Source organism: Rissa tridactyla, chromosome 5 (assembly GCF_028500815.1).
Source record: "Rissa tridactyla isolate bRisTri1 chromosome 5, bRisTri1.patW.cur.20221130, whole genome shotgun sequence".
In the NCBI taxonomy this organism is placed as follows: Eukaryota; Metazoa; Chordata; class Aves; order Charadriiformes; family Laridae; genus Rissa; species Rissa tridactyla.
Window position 1 is genome coordinate 80552413 of NC_071470.1, and position 22240 is coordinate 80574652.

General features: G+C 42.4%; 1 long non-coding RNA gene across 1 annotated transcript; it reads right to left on the reverse strand.

The window, feature by feature from the left end:
* Positions 1-2186: 2186 nt before the first annotated feature.
* LOC128910389 (uncharacterized) lies at positions 2187-9410 on the reverse strand. Its single transcript, XR_008466700.1, has 4 exons — positions 9090-9410; positions 8280-8400; positions 7203-7408; positions 2187-2284 (listed from the first exon to the last, which is right to left on the reverse strand). It is a non-coding gene; the product is annotated as an uncharacterized LOC128910389 (long non-coding RNA).
* Positions 9411-22240: the final 12830 nt, after the last annotated feature.

Sequence of the window (22240 nt, forward strand, 5' to 3'; positions counted from 1 at the left end):
TCATCCATGACTGAGGCTCCGTCCCAATCAAGCAGTTAACTTGAGGAAACTTGCTGCCTCGGAAGGTAAGGCCACCAGGACAGTCCAGTCTCTTACGTACAAAACGTCTTTTTCTCCAGCTTCTTGCCTCATTTGAAGTCCAACCTGGACACCAGATGAAGGCTGAGTTTTCCGAGCCAGGAATTAAATAAAGGACATATCCAGCACAGGCATACTTCCAGGGGAAAGAAAAAAAAAAAAAAGGAAGGCTCCGTAGCAATCCCTCATCTCCAAGAAAAAGGATGTATGCCTTGCCCAATAATAAAAGTTTAACAGCAGTGATCTTAGGTGCTGCCAGAGCGATCCCCACACTGATCATCTGCTGGACTGAAATTCGAGATGCGCAACACCGACCTGCAGTGCGCAGGCCAGAGTCATACCTGGAAACGACAGCTTGCTGGTAGGATTTTGTAAGGGTTTATCCAGCAGCGCGATTTACAGCGCGCGCACACTTTTCAGGGAGGCAGAGAAGTTCTGGAAACCAAAAGTCCCTTCTGACACTAGGTGGGATCAACTGGCATCATTACGGACTGCGCGAGTTGCTCATACCCTACGAGAGATCTAGAGGCAGATTTCAATGGCTGCTACAGACCGTCCTCTCTGTACCAGCAGGCCACCAACACACCAAGAGGGAGTTGGGTAACCCCAGAAGAGCATCGCTGCGAGATCAGAGGATGCCAGTGAACGTGGTGCTCCTGCAGAGTCCAACCAGAAGGGCCTGCCAGGGAGCGACGGCGCGCGGGAAGAGAGGCCTGCGGCAAAGGGGCTTCAAACCAGAGCGCCTTGGCCGTGCCGCAGCAGGGTAATTTGGTACTTTCCCACATGGTCAGCCAGCTCTCCTGGCCAGCAGGAGAGAGATGTAGCAGAAACATCCTTCTTTTAAAGGATTACTCCTGGCTCTGGAGAGGTCTGTAATTTTTGGCAGGCTTCTGACGGGCTGCGCAAAGGGAAAAGGAACGTCTTTGCTCCCTCTCCCACACTGTAGCCACACAAGGTTCAGTCATAACGTAGCTCTTAATAAAGCAGCACAGATGTGCCCTGTAGGCACTTAAAGACTAAAAGAAAAAAAAAGAGAGAAAGAGAAACAAAATGTTCCTGTGTGTTTCATAAATCGGTATATGAGCATAATGCAACCTACTATCCTAGATATAAAATGAAATATCTTTACAAGTATTGAATCCTTTGTGAATTCTCTCAGTGGATCGGCATGAAGCTATTTAGCCCAGATGTTTCTATCATTCTGATGCATTAGGAGATGCACGGCATTGCGGCCAAGTGTTAACATCGTGAACTGTAATGTAAAACATGTAAAGATACTGGCTTCCAAAGTTATTACAAGTTTTCACTCTAACCACTCTGCTTCCTTAGGCAGCTATATTTTCTTTACAATACGCACTTATGTTTTAGAACACACGGAAGAAGAACAAAAAACCGCCCCTCTCCCCCCTCAAAACCTCATTCCGTATGTTCTCTGGAAGAACGGGGGCCAACTTCAAGATTGACACAGAGCCTTTCAGAAATGGAAATCTCATCTCCAAGCAGCAACTCTCACACTACAGGCAAATGCAAGGCCAACGAGGCACAGCTGGGTACCACGTGAGCAGGTGAAGAAGTGATGGTGAGATTTTTGATGACAATTTGGTGTCCAAAAGACAGAGTATCTCACTGCATGGGTCTCGTTTGCATCTGTAATGGATTTAGGGATTTGTAGAGACAGTTTTAAAGATATCTAAGCAGGTGCAACGTCTATGTTGGAATGGCCTAACCAAGGGAAGAAGCAATAACAGGAATATGAAGTAGCACCAAAAAAAAAAGAAAAGGTAACAACACATGCTTAGAAGGGTGCAAGATAAAGAGCACAAAGAAAAAAAAAACCCAGCACTCTACAGAAGAGCAATGCAATGGAATACCTTGCACTAACAGTCCATTCGAAAAAATCTCTGTCACTATAACTATTCAGAAGAGTTGAAAATATTTCAGAGCTCATTTCTGCATGATCTACGTGCCAGGATGGGAGGGTTCTGCGATTCTTCAAGACCTTGTTAGTTTAAAAAGATGAAACGCAATCCTAAATTAATGAAAATTAACTCCTACTTTGAAGTTTTGAAGCTTTGGACTTGCAGTCCCAACTCCATTTTCATATAGGTACTTGACAGAGTAGACCTCACACTTAGACAGAAACCCAGTAACGAGAGGTGGAATACCTTCCATTGTGGTTCAAGTGGGTTTTGACCCAATTTTCTTCCTGAAACAAAAAAATGACGATGCTTCAGTTAGGTCTGCAGTTTCTCATGCCTTTTTAAGGCAAACAAACGTTACTCCAGTTCAGCCGTATAGAGCGTACCGGTGCAATCTGCCCCATGCAATATCACACCAACTGCTAATACGCTGATTATCCTCTAGAATGAAGGAGGCCATGGAGGGTTTGTTTCACTTCTACAAGATAAATGTTTGGTAACCAAATTTCCTGGATGCCACTTGCCCGATATTCTGTCTTTTTATTTTTTCTCCCACGGCTAGGCAACAATTTATCATTAGATTGTATTTCCCAGCATAACCACTTCAATTCACCCTTCTGGCTGTTACTTTTATTTAAAAATATTATGGGACTTTCAATTAGTCAGATAAGAAACCTGTATTTTCAAAAAAAAAATGAGTTTGTAAAGCCATAGCAGGTGGCAGAATTTGTCCTCCTATGTTACAGAGCTTAATCCCAAACCTTGCATTATTCACAGATAATTTAAACCATTCTGTTCTTTTCAAGTTGGATACAGTCCTTGATAGCTGTTGGACAAAAGCTGATGACATCTGTAACCGCCAGATAGCTCTCTTCTCTTCAACAACCAGAGAATTATAAGGCATTTCTGAAAAAAGCCAAACATTCAGCGTGTCCTAGATTGTTCTACACTGTTTCTAAATTACCGCTCTACAATTTAAAAGTTAATTCTCGTATCATCCGTTTCATTGTTATCTATTTGTCAGCTCAAAGGTTAAATGAAGCAACAATCACGTAACGTTCCTCTAAATTAAAATAAGTTGAAAAAGGAAAACATACGGAGTAGTGAAAAAAGAGGCATAGTCCTTGAGCTATCTCAAACTACGAAAATATTGTCAAATAGCCATTACGGTCATGCTTGTTTGTGAACCCAAAACTCACAGACAATTAACGACCTGGATATTGTAACAAATATTTCACTTCTAAAATGGTTTTTGAAAGCCGTGACAAAAAAAAAATGCAGAATGAGAAAGTACTACTAATCAGAATGCACGTTTGCCTTGGATTTACCCACTTCCTTCTTTATCGCTTCTTTCCTGTGTGAGCTTTAATAGAGAAGTCCCTAAATGACCGGTTCAGAAACAGAAAAGCTGCATCGGAAAGAATGCCAAAAACCATGGCCAGAAGCAAACTTCTGTTGAGAACTCAATATTAAATGCGGAGAGAACACAGGATAAACTACTCCACCTGCAAAAGCTACCTAATCGGAGCCCTGAAAATTCTGCCCGTGTCAATTCAACACGAGTGGTTCCCATTCTTACAATTTAACTGGAATGGGCTTTGGGGAATGAGATTGACTCAATGCCTGCAATTTAACCACTGATAACAAAGGCCATTACCCAGCAGCACCCAAACGTTTCACGGGGAAGTTCCATGCATCTCTGTTGGTAAACAAAAGCATCGCTTCTCCATTTCAAATACAATCCTGCAGAGTGAAATAAGGGCTTGAAAATTGCAATTATTAACTCCCTGAGATTCTGCAAATGCTGGCGTCTCGATTCTCTTTTTCCATGGAGCTGCTAACTAGACCATTGTCTTTCTCCATCGGAATAATAGACAGTAAGGACCTCATCAGAAATTATCGCTTGTATTATCCAGTTTCTACACTTCGTTTTGCAGAATTACTCCTTTCCTGTGTAATTTTCGCTGATGTTTAGCTAGCTCCCAAACGGCTCACAGGGTCCGCTTTGCTTAACTAGCTTCAGTTTCTTCCAGACTCCAATTGTTCCAGCAAAATCATTTTCCTGATATATAGCCCAAACTTCTCTTTTTTTGTGTTTGGACGTGAAATATGAGGCCAGAAGAAATACTGCGTTTGTGAGGAGATAGAGTGACAGAGACATAGCAAAATGCCTGCAGAGGAGAAACAACAGCTCCAACAGCTGAGCTGAGAGAAAATAATTCACTAATATTTCAGGAACGTGTCACCCAAAAGTGCTGGAAAAGAAATAAATCATCACAACTAAGGCATTCTGCTATTGCTCTGTCCGTTCTCGGTACCAAGAACTTCCTTCCTAAAACTCTCTCGTAAGAAAAAGTAACAAAACTCTGTGTGACTCAAACATATTTAGACGAGACCCACGTTATCTGTAGGCTTTAAAGCTCCTGGTATTGTTGATCAGCAAGCCCATAGATTGGCTAGTCCACAAATTACTGTATTTCTTTTCACTATAACAGCAGGAATTTACTGCTGAGGTGTTGTAAAATTTGTTCTACGATACTTCTTGTGCCCAAAAATAAAAGAAAGGGTAACAGTGACTTTTGTATGGAAAAAAAAAAGAAGAGAGTCCCCAATGCACGTATGCACGGAAACGCCATTGATCACCGAAAGAACAAACAATGCCATGACAGGAGGAATTGCAGGCCCCTAGTTTCAGCGTGTGGGTCGCGGTTTAGGTATAGTCGGTCCTGTCTCGAGTAGGGTTACCTGTGGTCCTATTTTAACAGTTGTATAGTACTTCTTTAACAAAATCTACCTTATTTTCAACACAGGGAACCGCAGCACTGATGATCTAGAGAGCTGAAGATCAGCGCCCATCGGACGTTGCTGGGGATATCTTCCCGTAAACTATTGATCTGTTTTTGTCACTCTCAGGACTTACAGGGTACCATTTCCCTGTTCGGCAAGGCAACGCTCGCATTCGTTAGAAGCGTCTCCACCAGCAGCAGCCATTCTGGAAAAACTTCAAGATCAATTTTTGATGGATTAGCTGCAATATTAGATCAGATGCAGAATGTATAAAGTTTAAAAGTATTACTCCGCTGTGGTCTCGCAATACCTTGTAACACTACATTGTTGCAATAGTTTCTCCCAGATTCCATTAGGGATGCGGGTTATAAAATATTTCTAATTAGAAGTGGGAACACACGTCGGAGCCGCTGTATCTAGCCAGCTTGCTTTCTCTCAGGCACACCAGCAGAGGAGGTTGGTTTTTTATAGCAGCCTCTTCCCATTACAAATCCATGCTTGTCATAGAGATTTTCTTACAGCGATGGACGGATTTGGACAACAACGCGGCCAAACATTAAGTTACGATTTTTCATATTTGACACGTCTTCATTTCCTCTTCCTTCCCCCTGCCCCCTCAGGGATTCTTGCAGATCCAGTAGGAGATTGCTCACCTGTAACATAAAACCCAGGGCCTCCACCTACGAACTCCATTTATCGATCGCTCTCCTGTGACAGCTCTGAGGGCAGTCGTTTACATTCCACCCCCACCGCTAATTTCTTCTTCGTATCATTATTCTGTCCTAGCTACTGTGTCGCTCCTTTTCCTGGCTTTCCAAGCTGCCTTTCTTGCCCCTCTCCCTGGCCCCCGACCTCCGAAAAGCACATAAAATATACCTCGCACAAGCTGCCGTCCTTGCTCAGCATTTGTTGGTGTCCCTTCCCCATTCAAATCCACCTGCCAGATGCTCATCTGCTACCAGGTAAAATTCATCCCATTTCAAAACCTGATGTGGCTCTTTCCCCCGCTATTTATACCAACCGTCGAGCTTCGCCCCGGCCTGTCCCTCCCAATCCATCACCCAGCATCACCCTGCGTCCACCCGTTTGTCGCACAACCGCTCCGCGCCTTCCCCCTCACAGAGCTCATGTGAGACACAAATGTCTTTTAAAGACTCATCTCCAGTCTATGCTGAGCAACAAAATGGGCTTTTAAAGGGTAACTCGGTTTGTTTTGGTTTTTTTTTTCCCCTCTCCCAAGATAATCCCTCCTTCTGCCCTCAGCCTTGGAAACACCTCAGACCCAGCACCAGAATAAGGATGATTCCACGGCCACTCGCTGAGGGCAAGCGTGGCACTGCGCTGGGCAGAATCAGACAAATAGGCAAATTTATTTCTCCTTCATGTGCAAAATATGCTCTCTAGATCAAAACATATCCTTCAGAATTTGACCCAACAAAATACTGCTTTTTCATAGCATTCCTTCTGTTTTAATGGATTTTTCAAGGGCGCCAGATCTTCCGTGCGCTCACAAGCTCTACAGAAAAATGGTGAATGTGACAACGTCACATCTGCTGAGACCTGCTGGTACCTTCATGAAAGTCTGCGTCAAACATAAGGAATTAAATTCGAGACGCACCTTATGTGATACTTTTTTTTTTTTTGCAAAGTACAATGCAAACCATGAATCAGGACAGCACATCGGCTACAACTTAGTTCGATTCCCTGGTTTACTCTTCCTGAAGGAGAAAGAGCAGAGCAGATGAAAATTTTATGAACCTCAACTGATTGTGGCCTTCAGTGAAAAACGGATGCACTTCAAAAAAAAAAACCCCAACCAACAAAACCCAAATACGAAAGAAGAGAGCAATCTGAGCGTAGTAAAATTCTGGTCCCACAGTAAATCGAGGGACAGAACTCTGGTACGCTTCAAGATGTGTAACCGCTATCCATGTGGAAGCCATTCAGTGAGCTACCACCCTCCCGGCAGGAAAGCACTGAAGGCCCATACACTTTGCAGCTTCGCAACACAGCAAACAGGCATATAGGCACCACAAGGATCCACAAGACAAAGGCAAAGCTTCAAAACAGCCACAAACCGTGCTTGTTTGCCATTTTACATTCAAGAAATGTCAATATTGTAACTCCTTAGGAGTAGTCTCTGAGACCTAAATAAAAAAAAACGAAAACCCAGCCCAAAACGCAGCATCTAATGGTGTGAAGACATCTGCTGTAGTACATTCCTTTGTTCCTGAACAGTGTTTACTTAACTAGAAACAACCTTTATGTTGGTCGTGGTGCCGTCTGCTGCATGTTGTCATCCTAACTACAGGAAATTCATCAGTATTGGTCCATGTGCACCATCACTGTTCTAAAAAGCGATCACAGTTGGTTACTCATGCAAAAATCAAGTAACAAGATAGGTACGATCTTACTTACCTCGGGATATAAAATGATGACGTAAAGGACCGGAGAATGGGTTTTTTAGCTCTCTGGCTTCCCAGGCTGTGGCATAATCATGCTCCGGGATCTCCAAGTTTTCACCCTTACAAACCGTACGCTCAACGTTTGCTGGCAGAACATGTCAGATCTGAACCAACAGTAAACCAAACCCATTTTTTTTTTCCTTCTCTTTGTAAACATGCCTGAAATAATAACCAGTAAAAGTAAACTATACCTACTGGAAAATTTTTGAATGCGTATGCCCAGTTTATTGTTAACGCAATAGCCTTTAACATACTGTGAATTACACAACTAAAAACTGAGTTAGCTTTTCATAGAATAAATGATCACGAGTTAATAATGGCAAGCAAACAAAAGAAAAAATACAGAACAAGCTACTGCACAGCATTTATTGCTTTCCCAATGCATAAAGGAACTCTTTTTTTTTTAATTTAAACAATGCTGGTGCAAAACACGTAGGTCATAGTGCCAGAGGCATACAGAATTCAGTGGCCCATCTGAAAAACTGGGCCTTACCTTGTCGTGAAATAAAGCTGTCCTTAACCGCGGGGTCAAACAAGAACTTAGCACTTCAAGTCTGTTACACGGACTGAGGGGGGCAAAGGTGCAAAAAGAGACAAAAGCATCCAAGCAGCTGCACGCACACGAAAGCGAACTGCGTCATACGTGTTTTGAGTCTTCAGGAAAACAAAACACCTGGTTTCAAATGCCAGACTCTCACTGATTCTTTGCAAGCGCTCCATAAGGGGAGGTCCAAAGCACGCTTCGTGACTGAAACTAACAGAATTAGCAGTTCCTAAGGTTGATGTAACATTAGTCCGCTCCTTTAAGCACTGACATGTTTCAGATATATGCAGATTATACTCATATCCCACTGCTTGGGAAATATTTAGTCTTTAAAAATTGTTTTCACAAACCAGTTCCCCTTAGTCTCTAAGTAATTTTTGGTTTTGCCCTTGAAATTCCAGAGCTGCAGCAGAGTATTTCCAAAGCAATTTTGAAAATTTTAAGTATCAATGAAGTCAAGTAAAATGTTTAAGAGACAGCAATTACCTTTTTATCTAGAGGGAGCCCCAACGGACAGGGCAGCCATTCTTTTGGGACACAAAACATCACTTGCGGTTCCTCTGCTGCGACTGCAACTGAACAGGACAACACACAGGGCTTAGGGCAGCTGCAATAAAAATGGTTAATTCCATTTGCAAGTCATGAAACGGTTTGGTTTTCAAACAAAACCAACTTCATCAAGAAACCTGAATCGCTACATTGCAAAAACCACCAAATACCCATTATTAGTTGTACTGACTTATATCATCAAGGCCTTGTTTCAAGCTGACCTCGGCCTCGCCGGTGCGATGTTTTGCTTTGTTTGAACAGATCACGTCCGCAAGTCTACCAAGTCTGGTCTCACAAACTACACGAGTCCGTGCCCAAAGCAAACGGCAAATTTCCGATCTGCTTATAAAGTATAAAAGGGAGGACCCCGGGGAACAAACTGGTAGTCGCCACGTAACAAACAGTAACCCTTTTGTCCTCGGTATGCTGACACGTCTTTATGTACTCTGCCTTAAGACCCAAACTGATGCCCTGAGGACCCAGAAGAAGAATGAATATGAAGCCAGAGAAAAGGGGTAGATAACGGGAACACTTTCTTCAACGACATTTTTACCATATCATTTGCGAGGCCTTTTTGAACTAGTTAGGTGAGTTTGACTGGAGTAACAAAACATTAACTAGACTAATGGCAAGTTCTTGGTTCAACTCGTTGCCTTTTGCTTGTGACGAGATTTTGAGTGTAATACCACCACGTAGGAGCGCTGTAGCTGTCTCTTAAGAAAACAGGGAAGTCAAAACGCAACGTACTTCTCCACAGTTAAACATCTGAAAGGTTAACTTCTAAGATGTCTCTTCTCTCCTTTTTTCATTCAACATCTTCTGGCAATACAGTCCCAGCACCCTCACACCACCAAAAGTTTTACAGCGCTTCCAGGACAGCTGTGGTTGACGTACAGATGTCTCATCGTATCATACAGTAGGTGTGAGAAAGCTCATTTGGTGTAATTTGTCACCTGAGAACGTGAAAATAGGTCACGTTAATAAAAGAACGCGTGAGATCCTTACCACGTGCTCTGTCAGCCAGCAGCTCGTACGAAAGCCCTGTAAACACAACGTGAGTACATCCAGAGAACCACGGGCAGCGGGACTGCAGCTATCAATTATTTTGGGAAAATCCGCCTGGAGACAGCCATGCCAAGCACCTGAATCCACTTTAATGGCGGAAGCGGACACATATGCTGGGGGACTTCAAATCCTTTATGAGTAACGCTCAGTTATGATATATGAACAGAGAGCAACACTTTCAGGACGACTGCAGTTAAGCGTGTGGCATTTGGGGGAGCGCACAGTTCAAACGCCGTCGCCCGGCCGCGTTGTGGCCGCCATCGTTTAGCAATGCACAGGACCTACACTTCAGTTTGTTGCCACGCTGATGAAAAGTCAGGACTTTCAAGGGATCTGGCATAAATTAACGTTTCCATATCACAGCTGCTTGCTTTAACAGGACTCACATTAAAAGGCCTAATGAAAAATTAAGTGAATAACGTTGCATACTGGAAAAACTACTCCTTTTGACAAACTGATTAAGTAGAAAGCCTCCACCAGCACTTCTTGGACGCATTCCCAGGAAAATCTCTTGTGTTCCTGCTATTCCTCATCCTACATAAATAAATGAATACAAAACATTACTCAAATATGGAGAAAGTTGTTTTCAACAACTGATAGGAAGCGGGTTGATAACCGTGTACTCGGTGTTTAAAACACACATATCTCAGCATTGACAGAGAAGACACCCTTCCTCGTGCCGTATTTGCTCTCGGCTTAACAGAACACTTCAAAGTCCCCTATTCATTTGCAAAAAGCAGCAGAACATATAACACTGCAGAAAGCTTTACTCCTAAAAAATATTTCTTTTCCCCTCTCCCAATATTCCTTCACAATAACTTGTGAAGCTTATGGAAAATAATTTAATTCTGATTAAACGTAGTTTGAAAATATTCAAATCAATTCACACCGCTGTGTTTTTATAGGATATAAATCTTTAGAGTTTTTTTTTTCCCCCATGAGGATATCACACTTGTTACCCAGAAGCACTGACTGCATTGACATTTGCTCCAAAAGGCAGTCTACCTCAGCCACAGCAAAAGGAACCATCACACATACACACTAACAAATTGTAATTACAGAAACTCGTAAGCAAAAGCTGCAGAAGATGTCAATAGGGAAAAGAAAAAAAAAAAAGCAAGACACAAAAAAGGATTTAATGGGAAATAAAAGAGGAAAGACCAGAGGAAAAGGAGAAGAAAGAAAAGTGAACGCTTAGAAGGAAAGCAAGCTCTGGTAATTTACAAGCAGAACGCCTGACAGGAGAGAAGCAGAAAATTTGGCAGCAGAACATGAAAGAAAAGCCCCGGTGGGACTGAGACTGGAAGGCAGAGAGAGGAGGAGAGGGAGAGATGAGCTGTAGCCTCATCTGGCCACGACGCAAAAGCCTTCCCAGCCACATGTGTTGTCATGGCTAGCAGGCACCGCAGATAAATACATCTCCTGAAGATTTGTCCAAGCAACACAGCTTGTGGGGCGAAAGCATCTGCAGCTCTTCTAGAACCTAAATTAAGTTAAATATGATTTTGATTATGTCCCTAATTTTAGAGCCGTTAACAACGGTTTAGGCCTGCATGATGGCCCTGTTCTTATTCTGGTACAATTATTGTGCTTCCACCGCTTCCTGCGTTCTGTTCCGTCACTGGCGTGGCCGGAGTAGCCAGATGCAGGCTCTTTGCTGTGCCATTAACCCGTTCAGCGCACTGGAATCTAAGATGCCCGCTTACATAAAACGAAGTGGCAGGTACTTTGTCACGCTAAAACGCACAACAGCAACACTGGTGTGCAATGGGTTCTCAGAAGTGCAAACTGCAACAGGTGGAGAAATCCGTGACCTGGGTTCCTTTACTGGAGAATTTAAGACATTCCAACCCTGAAGAGTGTACAATGTTCGTAAGAGAGATCACGCCAAGTTGCCAGGGATTAATCTGTGGGATTCTGGTACTAGCTAGCTTCCTATGGCTTTCCATAGGTATGCTGAGATAGCCGAGGTGTGAAGAGCTACACGTACCCAGTTCTTCCCTAAGCACAGATGCCAGGTTTGCTTCTACTCTTATCCCTCAGTTCCTCTTGCTGGTGTTCCTGTTCTGTTGCCGGCAGCATGCTCAGAGCAACCTCAGCTTGAAACGCGCTTTTCCTGCCAAGTTTTATGGGCTATCCTGAGCGTGTTTCTGATGAGCGTTCCTCTCAGCTTGCGGCAGACAGCGATGCCGTGTGCTGCAGTGATGCTTTTGGAGGATTTTATTCCTAACGGTGTTTTTTTTCCCCTCCTGTGTAGTTCGGTAGCCCTTCACTCTGTGATCTTAGGATGCCGTTTTCTCCCCGCCACGGCACAATGGCGGAAGTTATATCTCCCTCTGCATTTAGTTTTCTGAAGCTTGTAACGCATCTATGTTTTTATAAACAGAATATTCCTGTAACTCCACAAGAAAGAATTGTTTTCCTCCTGGCTCCTCTTCAGCTCTCAGTGGTTAATAGGACCAGGCTGTGTCTTCTGAACGCAAGAGATATTAACAGAGCTCTTGGCCATATACCGCAAGAACTTCTGCCCAATCTGACTCAAGAAACGTCCTGTCTTTTGCAAGGGAGAGGGGAAGGAACATTATGGTAAAGTCTTATTTGGCTCTTTTCAGTAGAGCTGACAAGCTGTTGCGGGGTGAGTGACTGTAGGCTGAGTAAGTTGGCAAGAAAAGAACGGTGTTCTTCAAGCTTGACTCTGTAGCCAAGTCCGACGGGTAGCACAACATACTGTATACCCTCTAGTCAGAATAAAATCCATAAAATGAAAAAAAAAACCAAAACCAAAAAACAACCCACAGCATGCAGTCATCAAATCTATTCATACGTTCAGGACTGGCTGCATAATCAAAGGAAAATTACTTCATTGGGCTCGCTGCCCAATAACGAGCTGGAAAGGGTAAGACTTCTATTTCTTGGATTTAATTGTAGGCAATCAGGAAGACATCCCTAACCCCACAAAGCTCATGTTCCTTGAACAGTTTACGATGACCTTTTTGTTTACCACAATCCTGGAAATGTAACACCACAAAGGAAATCCAGAAAAAAAAAAAAAGATGCCACCATCATGTAGAAACTGCGCATTTAAGAAGGAAGAATTTCCCTGATTTGAAACATAGCCAACATTTGGCATTTGCAAAATTATTTTCCAGTCCACAATGTCAGTACTAATTCAACACACATCTGTTTCAACCTACGCATTCTTTCATCTTGTGACTATTATTTAACTTTTATTAAATTGGAGTGCTTTCAGCCAAACTTTGACTCGTTGGCTAAGGCAATACTACAAAGCAAGTGCACTCTTTATGAATGCTTACCACCTTCCTCTACACCCTGCTGACCCTCCGAAGAAAACAGACACGGAGAGAAGGTGCTGAGCGTTTCCCCAGTCAGGGGAAGTATATCCCAGCGCTCCCAGGAGATACTTGCCTGCCTTGTTCTTAAAGATTTCCAAAGGAAGAGACTCCATAGTACCTTGAACAGCCATCTGTTTTAGGAGATCAGCTCTTCCTGACATCAAAATGTCTTTTTCCTGCAAACTACTTCTTGCCCTATCCTTAGGGGACACGCAGAGTCAGACAGCTCCATCCTTCTTACACCCAGCTTCATCTGGGTGAGAAAAGCTGGACCAAGCCTTCTACCCCCTATACAAGAAATCAAAGTCCTCCAGTTCTTCTAAACCCCGTCTTGCCCTGACACTCTCCTCTGAACTTTAACTTCTCTACCTTAACTGTCTTCGTACACCATATTCCCAACAAGCTTCTAGCGCTACTGAGCACAGTTAGACATACGTTCTGACAAATCACGCATCTACCAACGTACTCCAGAAAGAAAATTACTTTCTTGGGTTTTTTTTGTTTTTTTTTTTTGTTTTTTTTTTTTGTTTTGTTTTTTTGGTTTTTTTTTTGCAACAGCACCACTTGGTTGACGCATTTTTTTGACCCCATAAAAACTCGTCTCCATCCTTCTCCACAGCACTACTGCCTGCGTACACAGTTCCCTTTTTATACTTGTCTTAGACTAAACCAGAAAGTACTCAATTCTCTGTCGACTACAGTTCCTCAGGTCCTCCTTTTTCTTTCCGCTTAACAGCGCCTCCTTTATGTCTCTAAAATCTCCCAAAATTGTATCAGGACTGACTCAGTTCTTGCAGACAGTCATTAAGTTCCAACAGAGACTGCTTCAGCTAATCTTTCAAGTGTTAAATATTTCATCAAACTCCTGATATGTGCCTAAATTAGCTCCCTATTCTTAAAGCTCTTTTTCAGTATTCAGTTTGCGCTCTTAATTATTGGTTGTCAAAAGAAGGTTAAGGATTTTATTTATTTGCATGGTGCCAGCTGAGATCAAATGTATTAAAATGAATGTTCACAACATGTAACAGTTCTTAAAATTTGATGCTGGGACCAAAACAAAACCGATAAACAAAAAAAGTCTTGTTATTATCTCTTAATGAGAACCACTGATTATTTTTTACCTTTCATTTGACAGTCTTCATCTTAATTAATTCTACGTGGCAAAGTTAAATTATTCTGGCTGATGAAGATCATTCTGACTCTGAAATATACTTATTAAATGAAATTAAAGCACGGTGCTAATCAGGCGAACGAGCATGTGTTACTAACCAAACATACAAGCCCTAACAATGAGATAATGACAGGTACGGTGACAGATACACAGCACTGCTATTTAAAGCCAGTAAAAGGCTTTGAGCTTCCTAAAGGGAAAAAAGCAACGTAGATGGAACTCTCTACAATCTTCGGAAAGAATATCCTTTGCTTTTTAAATCGTGTTGGGTTTGTATCTCAAAAATAAGACAGCATCCGTACTGCAAATCGAGTAAAGATGATAAAAGCAGCAAATTGGGCAATCGTACCAGCGCCGGGCCAGGCTCGCTGAGATAAAAGCCTGGGTCGCTGTTACGTGCTGCAAGGGCAGTTTTCCATTAACGACCACTAACGTTTCCCAAGTTCTGGTAAATTCATCCAGCAAATTACTTTCCAAACAAATAAAGAAGTCTGGATTCAACACCGTTTTCCAACTGACTTTCACTAAACCAGGATATATTTGCTAGACCTTAAGTGAAGGCAATTCTATTTATGTGTACGTATGAGAATAAAAATGCGCAGGTAAGCGGAGCCAGCAACGCTCGAGTTTTGATTCGATGGAAACTTCTGAATCCGCTTCAAAAGCTTTGTTTTGCTGAGTGACAAGCGAGATGATTAACGCCAGAGCTATTTGCTTTCACTCGCACAGAACACGCGGTTGTCCGGCTGAAACTATTTATAATTTTTCCTGGCAAACCTCTGCCACAAGGAAGGGCTGAAGACCCGGCAACGCGAATCCGTATCGTTTCAGGATGCAGGCTCACGTGGTAACTTTGCTCTTGCTGGACGAGAGAGACTCCTGGGCCGAGCACAGGCCCCTCCTGTGGGTCTGACGAGACGGGAAGGTTTCCGTACTTGCCTGTTCGGGGTGCGCAGGAGCTCAGCCCGCCGGCTGGGGCACTTTACACAGCCTAGAGCTAGGCACTGACCCATTCCCTCTCCCCCAGTCATTCTGGAAACCGCATTTTTCAGAGCGATATGGGCACGTTCAAGAACTCTCACAGCTTAGATTAATTTCTCACACAGCTTTTCAAAGATGAGCATGAGCACAAGAAAAGTCTGTGCTCTGAAATGCTGTGGATTAAACACCTGAATGTCTTCTTCACTACTTTTGCATACCAGTAACTCCCGGGTTCTCTGGAGAGAGGAAGAAAAGTCAGCTTATGTTTCAGAGAAATTTAAGTCCTGTGCTTTTCCAAATATACAAAAGGAACTTCACCCAAATATTTTGCTCCCTGAAGTGCCCCCCTTCCTGCCATTCCTTATTTTGCATGGGTTGTCCAAGGATGTAATTAAACCCAGATTTTATTTTCCAGGAACAAACACAGGCTATGTGTTAAAAAATAAGGTAGTGGGGGCACAGTTGTTTGCATCATATCATTGTCAGTATCCTTCAGGCTTTATTACTGATCTTTTATCTTTTAAGGTACACGCTGAACTAGCGCATAATGAAGTATAGTAACTGGGATTAATCCCTTCCTCGTCTGAAGAGACGAGCGGCTAAAATGAGTGACGTGCAAGAGGGCAGAAGGCGGATGCAGACTATTTTATTATTTAAACTTGCACTCAGCTCAGTAGTCTCATTTGCAAAATAACTTTGCATCAGTTTGAGCCTGAATTTTTGGGTCTTGCAGTTGAAATTCAGAGAGAAGGTGTAAACAGAAGCACGTGTAACTGTTTGTTTAGATAGTTCTGGTACTTGGGTAATTGTGCTTGCGGGTCCATGAGCAGTTCTGCACAGGAATAAATCATGTCAGCGTCATTCTGTGAGTACATTTTGATTTGTAGAAGTCACTTGGGTGTAAAAGTATAGATCTAATTATGTTCTCTCTTTCCGTAATATGGCACATAACATGAAAAGGATATATTCCAACATGGGTATAACTTCCAATGAAGTGTTCCAGCTTACTTTATCTGTTTACAATTAACACTAATATTTGCCATTTTCCAGCCTGGAATTACTTTATACAGATAAGGACTAAAAAACCAAGAGTTTGAATATATCACTTTTGCTGTAGGACCCCGATTTGATTCAAATTATAATGGCATTTTTATTGCCATTGTCTCATTGATTTTCAAAAATGGCATTTTCGCATCCAGCTCTTAGAAAGCTTATTCTTTTTCATTTAACAGCGGTGCAGGGGCATTTTGTCACAGCGTGGTGTACGTTTCAGGAGTCCACACATCTATCCCATTTATCGTTCAACGATGAGCGTGAGTCACTCTGCCAGTCTGGAATACAATGTGCATTTTTAAACCCGGAGAGTGGAATTTATCGCTGCCAACGTATTTTAAGAGCTGCTTTCCCCTGATACTTAATCTGTAAATACATTCGATTTTTGCGGCTGGCTTAACACAGTCATGAGACCCAGTGTTACGTGTGACCTTTTATTTCCCCCTAGTTTCTAAATGCAACAACTAACAGATACGCTTGTAACATTCGAGTCAGAAGGAGGGCACAGAGATGAAACGTATCATCTTGGTAATTAGCGTAACATATACTTTTACAAGAACTGCAGGGTTTTTATGCCCAGCGTTGATTTACTCGGCCACTGTGCTAAATTATTCGATAAACACAGCGTTTGACACCACCAGCATTCTTTGGGGATGTATTATTGGGGTAGATCCTTTTTCCCCCAACAGTGCCTTAGAACAACTAAATATAGATGCCTAAAATGAAGATCAATCATGAATTGCAAGTGTAACACAAGCCCGCATTAAAGCCAGGGAGAGTTTTGGGCACTCAAGAACGCAGGATACTTTATATAAACCGCCACAGACAAGAATCCTATTACTAATTAGCAACTTGCCAAAATAAACGGGGAACAAGGGCATCGCGGAGTTAAAATAAGAAGAAGCCTTACTTAAAATGCAAGCCAAACTTTTTCTTGAATTTTGAGACTCCAGCTGACCAATAATCCCTACACCTATTTTGATCCCCTTTCTTGCATGACTAGTAATCGTGAGCTATTTTCCAAGCTTCTGGGTAAATGAGCCTTTTTTCCTTTTTCTTTTAAGGGAGAGAGCGAGAGAGAGAGAGAGAACAGCTGTAAATCAGATGGACAAAGCTCTGCACAGTGTCCCAAAACTCTTGTTGTCCCCCAAAGCTGTTCTCCTCTGCCAGTTCTACTGTCAGATAAACGAATGCAGTCCAAGCCACCTGCCAGGAGGACTTGTCTTCAACAGCAGTATTAACCTTCACTTCACAAGGTCCCTAGAAGCAGTCTTTTGGATTGCTTTTTTCAACGCTACCTCTTTGATATTCACCTTCTGCTTTGTATCCTGAGGAGCAGACAACCCACGCTTATCGATAAGGGATGCAGTCGCGCATCCTTCACTACCTCTGTGGGCACAGCAGGCTCTTACTGGCCTGGAAGGCTGAGAGTCCTGTTCTCCAACCCAATGCCGGCTCTCAGATGTAGATCGTTATGCTTAAAACTTTTGTTTAATGGAAAGTTAAACCTCTCCTTTTCAACCTTTCACTCTGGGGAATAAAAAAAGAGGTCGAAATTTCAAATTCTTAACTGACTGGCATGTTAAATCAAAGCCTTCTCCAGCACTCTGCTTCCATCCTTTCACAACACTTTTCACGCCATTCCTCTCCACACAAGCCCATCCTTCTCCTTTGTCTTCGCTTACTCCTGGGAACCTTTCAGAAGAGGGAATCAGCGACAAGACATTGCAATCCACATCCCTTTCTCTAAGGAGCAGAGAAACAAAGACGATCTGAAGTTATGGCTAAACACGTAAAGCCACAAAGACCTCCTGCACAGCTGTCACTGGTGGGTCAGCTCTGGTAGCATAGTTTGGATGATCTGTTATGCCAAGAAGACTATTTTATACCTTTTTAGGCCATTATAAAACCACCTAAGGTGCAGGATACCAGCAAAAGACCCAGAGTAGCTTTCACATGCAAATGTGAGAATAGGAAAAGCTACAACTGGAGGCAAAGAGTCAGACGGAAACATAAATGCCAAATCCTAGCAAACGCGGCCAAACGCAGTGTGTGCCTGGCTCCGTGCACCCAAACTGAAGCTTTCTTGGCTCAAGAGGTAACTTGTCCTGGAGAGAGAATGTGGAACCATTTTAGTGTCAGGAAAAAAAAATCCTATTTGCAACCCTGCTATCTTGTGAAGAAAAAATGTTGTGGTACCGAAGACGGATCATATGAAAGATGGGCAACAGCCCACAGGCAGCCCATGGCCTTCCCAGTTTTACCATAACATACCGATCTTTGCCAAGCTGAGGAGGAAACATGCCTGCGAAAACAGTTCTTCCTCCCAAGATGAGACCAATTACATTCATTTTGTTCAAGGCCAACAGCTTCTGGTTTCCCTCAAGTTCTGCTCTGGGGGTGTGTGGGGTCACCGCCTCTTACAGATGCTTTCCTCAAAGTCTGCTCCTCTGAGCTTCTGGCCAAAACAGCACTGTGGCAGGTAACTCAACGTCTGCCCCGGCGTGAGCTTCAGCACGCATCAACCAGTCAATCAGGGGTGGTTCTTTCGGCCTGTTGAGGAAACCCCATGAAGCTGTGAACCTCATTTCCAATGGTTCGCATCTTCTCGCATCATCAGTACCATAGCTGATGCAGTGTATAACCGCAGTTTAAACACCACTCGTCTGTAAATATCCCACAGCTTCTCTACGCAAGATTGGGCATAAATAATCCTTCCCCAAACAGGAGCCATACTAAATATAAGAACGTTGAGAACACAGATATGAAGCAAGCATTCCTTAGGATTACCGTGGCACAGCACACAGCCCAATCGGAAACACCCAGAGTGCTATATTCATTTTAATTCATGAGATTTTTAGGGTTTTTTTTCTAATATACTTTTCAGGATATTTCAGTCACCCAAACAAGCCAGCTAAAGAACTGACTCAAAAAACTTTGAATCTGGACATCTACAGATGCCCTACATCTGGGCATTACATTATACTTTTTTTCTAGTTAAGAAAAACGCAACAGCTGATGTAAATCAACAAAGCTTTCTTGAGTTCAGTGCAGTGGTGCCAATTCATAGTATACAAGGATTTAGCTGTACTGTTCCAGCTAGAAAACAGAATTTAACTCAAGCTGTCCAAATATACTTGGACTGATACAAAAAAAATAAAGAAAGGGGAATGAGACAGACTTGTTTTATGAGACTATTCAATGAGAGATGCCTTTTCCTTCTTTCCCACGAGCATGCGTTTGTACAGCACTGACAGCCCCCCAAGTACCGCCCTTCTTAGTATTTTCTCTCTCCCAAAGAAATCGCGCGGAATAACCTCATCCTACTCGCACAGCATTCCTGTCTCTCTTCGGTTCTCTCCCCCACTCCAAATATTTCCTTTTGATGTCCCAGGACACAGAAGAATACAAGCTTAGAAAAGCGCTCTGCCCCCTGCAACCATTAGAAGAAACTTACTCCGAAAAGGGGGGGGGGGGGGGAATACCACCAGGCAGAAAAAAGCTTGTACATAACTTGGCACAAGCAGCAAAATAGGTACTTACCAGTTTCTTGGTGTCCTTGTTTCATACCCAGAGCTGGATGAAGGCGGGCACGTGTCCTGGTTCCAAGTTGTACAGAGGCCTCCTCCTCGTACGCATGGCTGTCCTGAGACCCCGTAACAACAATTTCTTCCTGATAAGCAAACTACTGGTTTGCTTTCCGCAAAACATTTCTAACTGCTGCTTTTCCTTATTTGCACGATTGCGAGAAGAGCTAGACTGCTGGGGCTTGGAGGAGACAAGCTCTTTCTCTGCCATACTGAAATACAGAGTATATACATGGGCATTTGACATGACTTTATACAAACTTTACTTTGGAATAATGTGGTGCTGCTGTTCATTTTGTGAACACATGCATTAACCCTGGAAACAGAAAGGTGATTAAAAAAAAAGTCTTCAGTTGCAGTCTTGATATAAGAATTTGAGGGTCCCAAGTCTGTCTTGAATACCTGGTGGTAACGTTGCCTGTGTGCTACCAGGAAGATGACCAGATGCACAAGTCTGTTTCTCTTTCTGGCAGAGGCCACCAGTGACTTTGAGAGCACAAATTTGAAGTGAAACACTGAGATTAGCCTCAGGTTGAAGAAAAGCCTCAAGAAACAACACAATACTTCTTACACAAGCACATCATCATAAAAATACTATCTTTAGAGTCCACTTAATTTCTCTTCATCCCCCAGTGGATGACCAGATCTGGCAAGAGAGAAAGAGAGAGGCTCAGAGCTATTTGCAGTAAGAAGGAAATTAGCTATCATTGAACAAATGCCTTATATGCAGGAGGTGACTTATGCCGGTGGCCAGACCGGTACATCCATATGGATAAAACAGAACGTCTGTATGATTTAACTGGATTTCAAGGGACATAGTTTTTCACATAGTCTATTTCCTTTTCTGTTAAAAATATTAGGAGTAGAAAACTTAATCGGAAATCAGTAATAACTATGTAGGCAACGGCAGCCATAAGATTTCATCCAGTGTGCAGGAACAAAAAGTCAGACCACTAGAGAACCATAAAAAGAATAAAACCTGACGGTGTCACATCACGTATCCAAGAGATATTTACCGATGCTTTCTTTCTTTAGAGAAGCATGTAACAAAACGAACTTCCGAAGACACATTTACTTTTTCTTGTTTAACTGTGATTCGCTTTTTAAGCCTTAGCTACGCTACCATAATCTGTATCTGCCAGCTACAGATTGTTGCTTTAGAAGACAAACAGGGCATTGAAAAGTTATTAGCATACAAACTAAATTACTTTTAGAAACAACTGACTCTTCAGGTGCTGCGTTTTCATATTTATATATAGATACCCATACACATAGTTTTAATTCCTTCGCTCTCTCATTGCTAGCTAATAAAAAAAAAACTTTTGGATGTTTCTTTCCTTTTGTCTTGGGGGAGTGGGGGGGAACACAACAAAAAAAAAAAAACACCGAACACCAGATTGTTGGTTACTTCCACACTTTAAGCCCCGGCTACTGGATTAGCAATAATTATGAGGGACAAAAGGTCAAATGAGTGGGAGCAGCACCACTAATATCAAGGAACTGTGAATCAGGCAATGAAGCCAGTTTTCGCATCTTTTAGAAACTCTGAATTAATACACAGTCCGTTAACGCTGCATACAAAGAGCCAAAACCAGACCTGCACTCCCGATATTTACCCCGAGTACAAACAATGGGAATGGCGTTGTTTTTATTTTCTGATTGAATCCCGTATTAAAACAAAATAATATTATTCAACATCACTAGAGTTTCCCTAGTCGAAAACAACCGGAAGGGAGATCAGAGTCAAATCCAGAATTTACTAGAGAAAAGGGAGAAGACTTGAGAAAAAAAAAAAAAAACAAAACAAAAAAGAAAAAACCTTAAGACCTGTTTTTCCCCTCGAAAACATTGCCAGATCAGACAGTCTCATCAATCCTACAACACAGCCCGATGCGTTAACAGTTATGAGAACAAGGAGTATAAATTTACTGTCCCTGCACTTTCTCTTGAAACCAGCCGAATTTTATCTATCATTTCCCCTAGGAACTGCATTTTATTCTTAATGAGGGCTTACTTTCCCCTACGTGCTCTCGGAACAAGTGCAAAGTGAATTAGCAAAGGAAAGCAACCTAAAGAATACAAAAAATATACTTAATTCCAATCACTTGAACTATTTCACCGCCCACATACTCATCTGAAGACCAAATCTTGCGTTGTTATTGGAGGGGAAAAAGTGACAAGATCTGGCCTCAAAAAATATTGAAAAATAACGTGCCGTACTAAACTCTGACGCAAGATCTGCGTGCATACAGTTGTCCGACCTCAAGTCAGCACCATATATAAGCCTGACCCTGTTCTCTGCTCCTGAGTCGTCAAAGTCCTAATTCCCCCAAAGACAGAGATTTTTGTCTCAAAAAAAAAAAAAACAAAACCAAAAAAAGAAGGTAAGTTATTTCAATAGCATTTATGAACTACCAGCGAGCATACACTTAACTGACCTGCTGAATCACGCCAACGCTTAGTCTGAAGTAAAGAAACACTACCTAATTTCCGTTACCATGCGGAAGGCAACATTTACAAAACGTTACGTTGATGGCTGATCGGGGGGGCTTTTCACTGGATACACGTCTCTGTAGCTCCCTGCAAATCACTGTGAACAAAAGAGAAATCAGTGGCTGACTATCAAAGAAAAATACTTTTCAATTTGAAGAATAAGCTTTTATCTCATGCCTAGCGTAGAAGATGAAG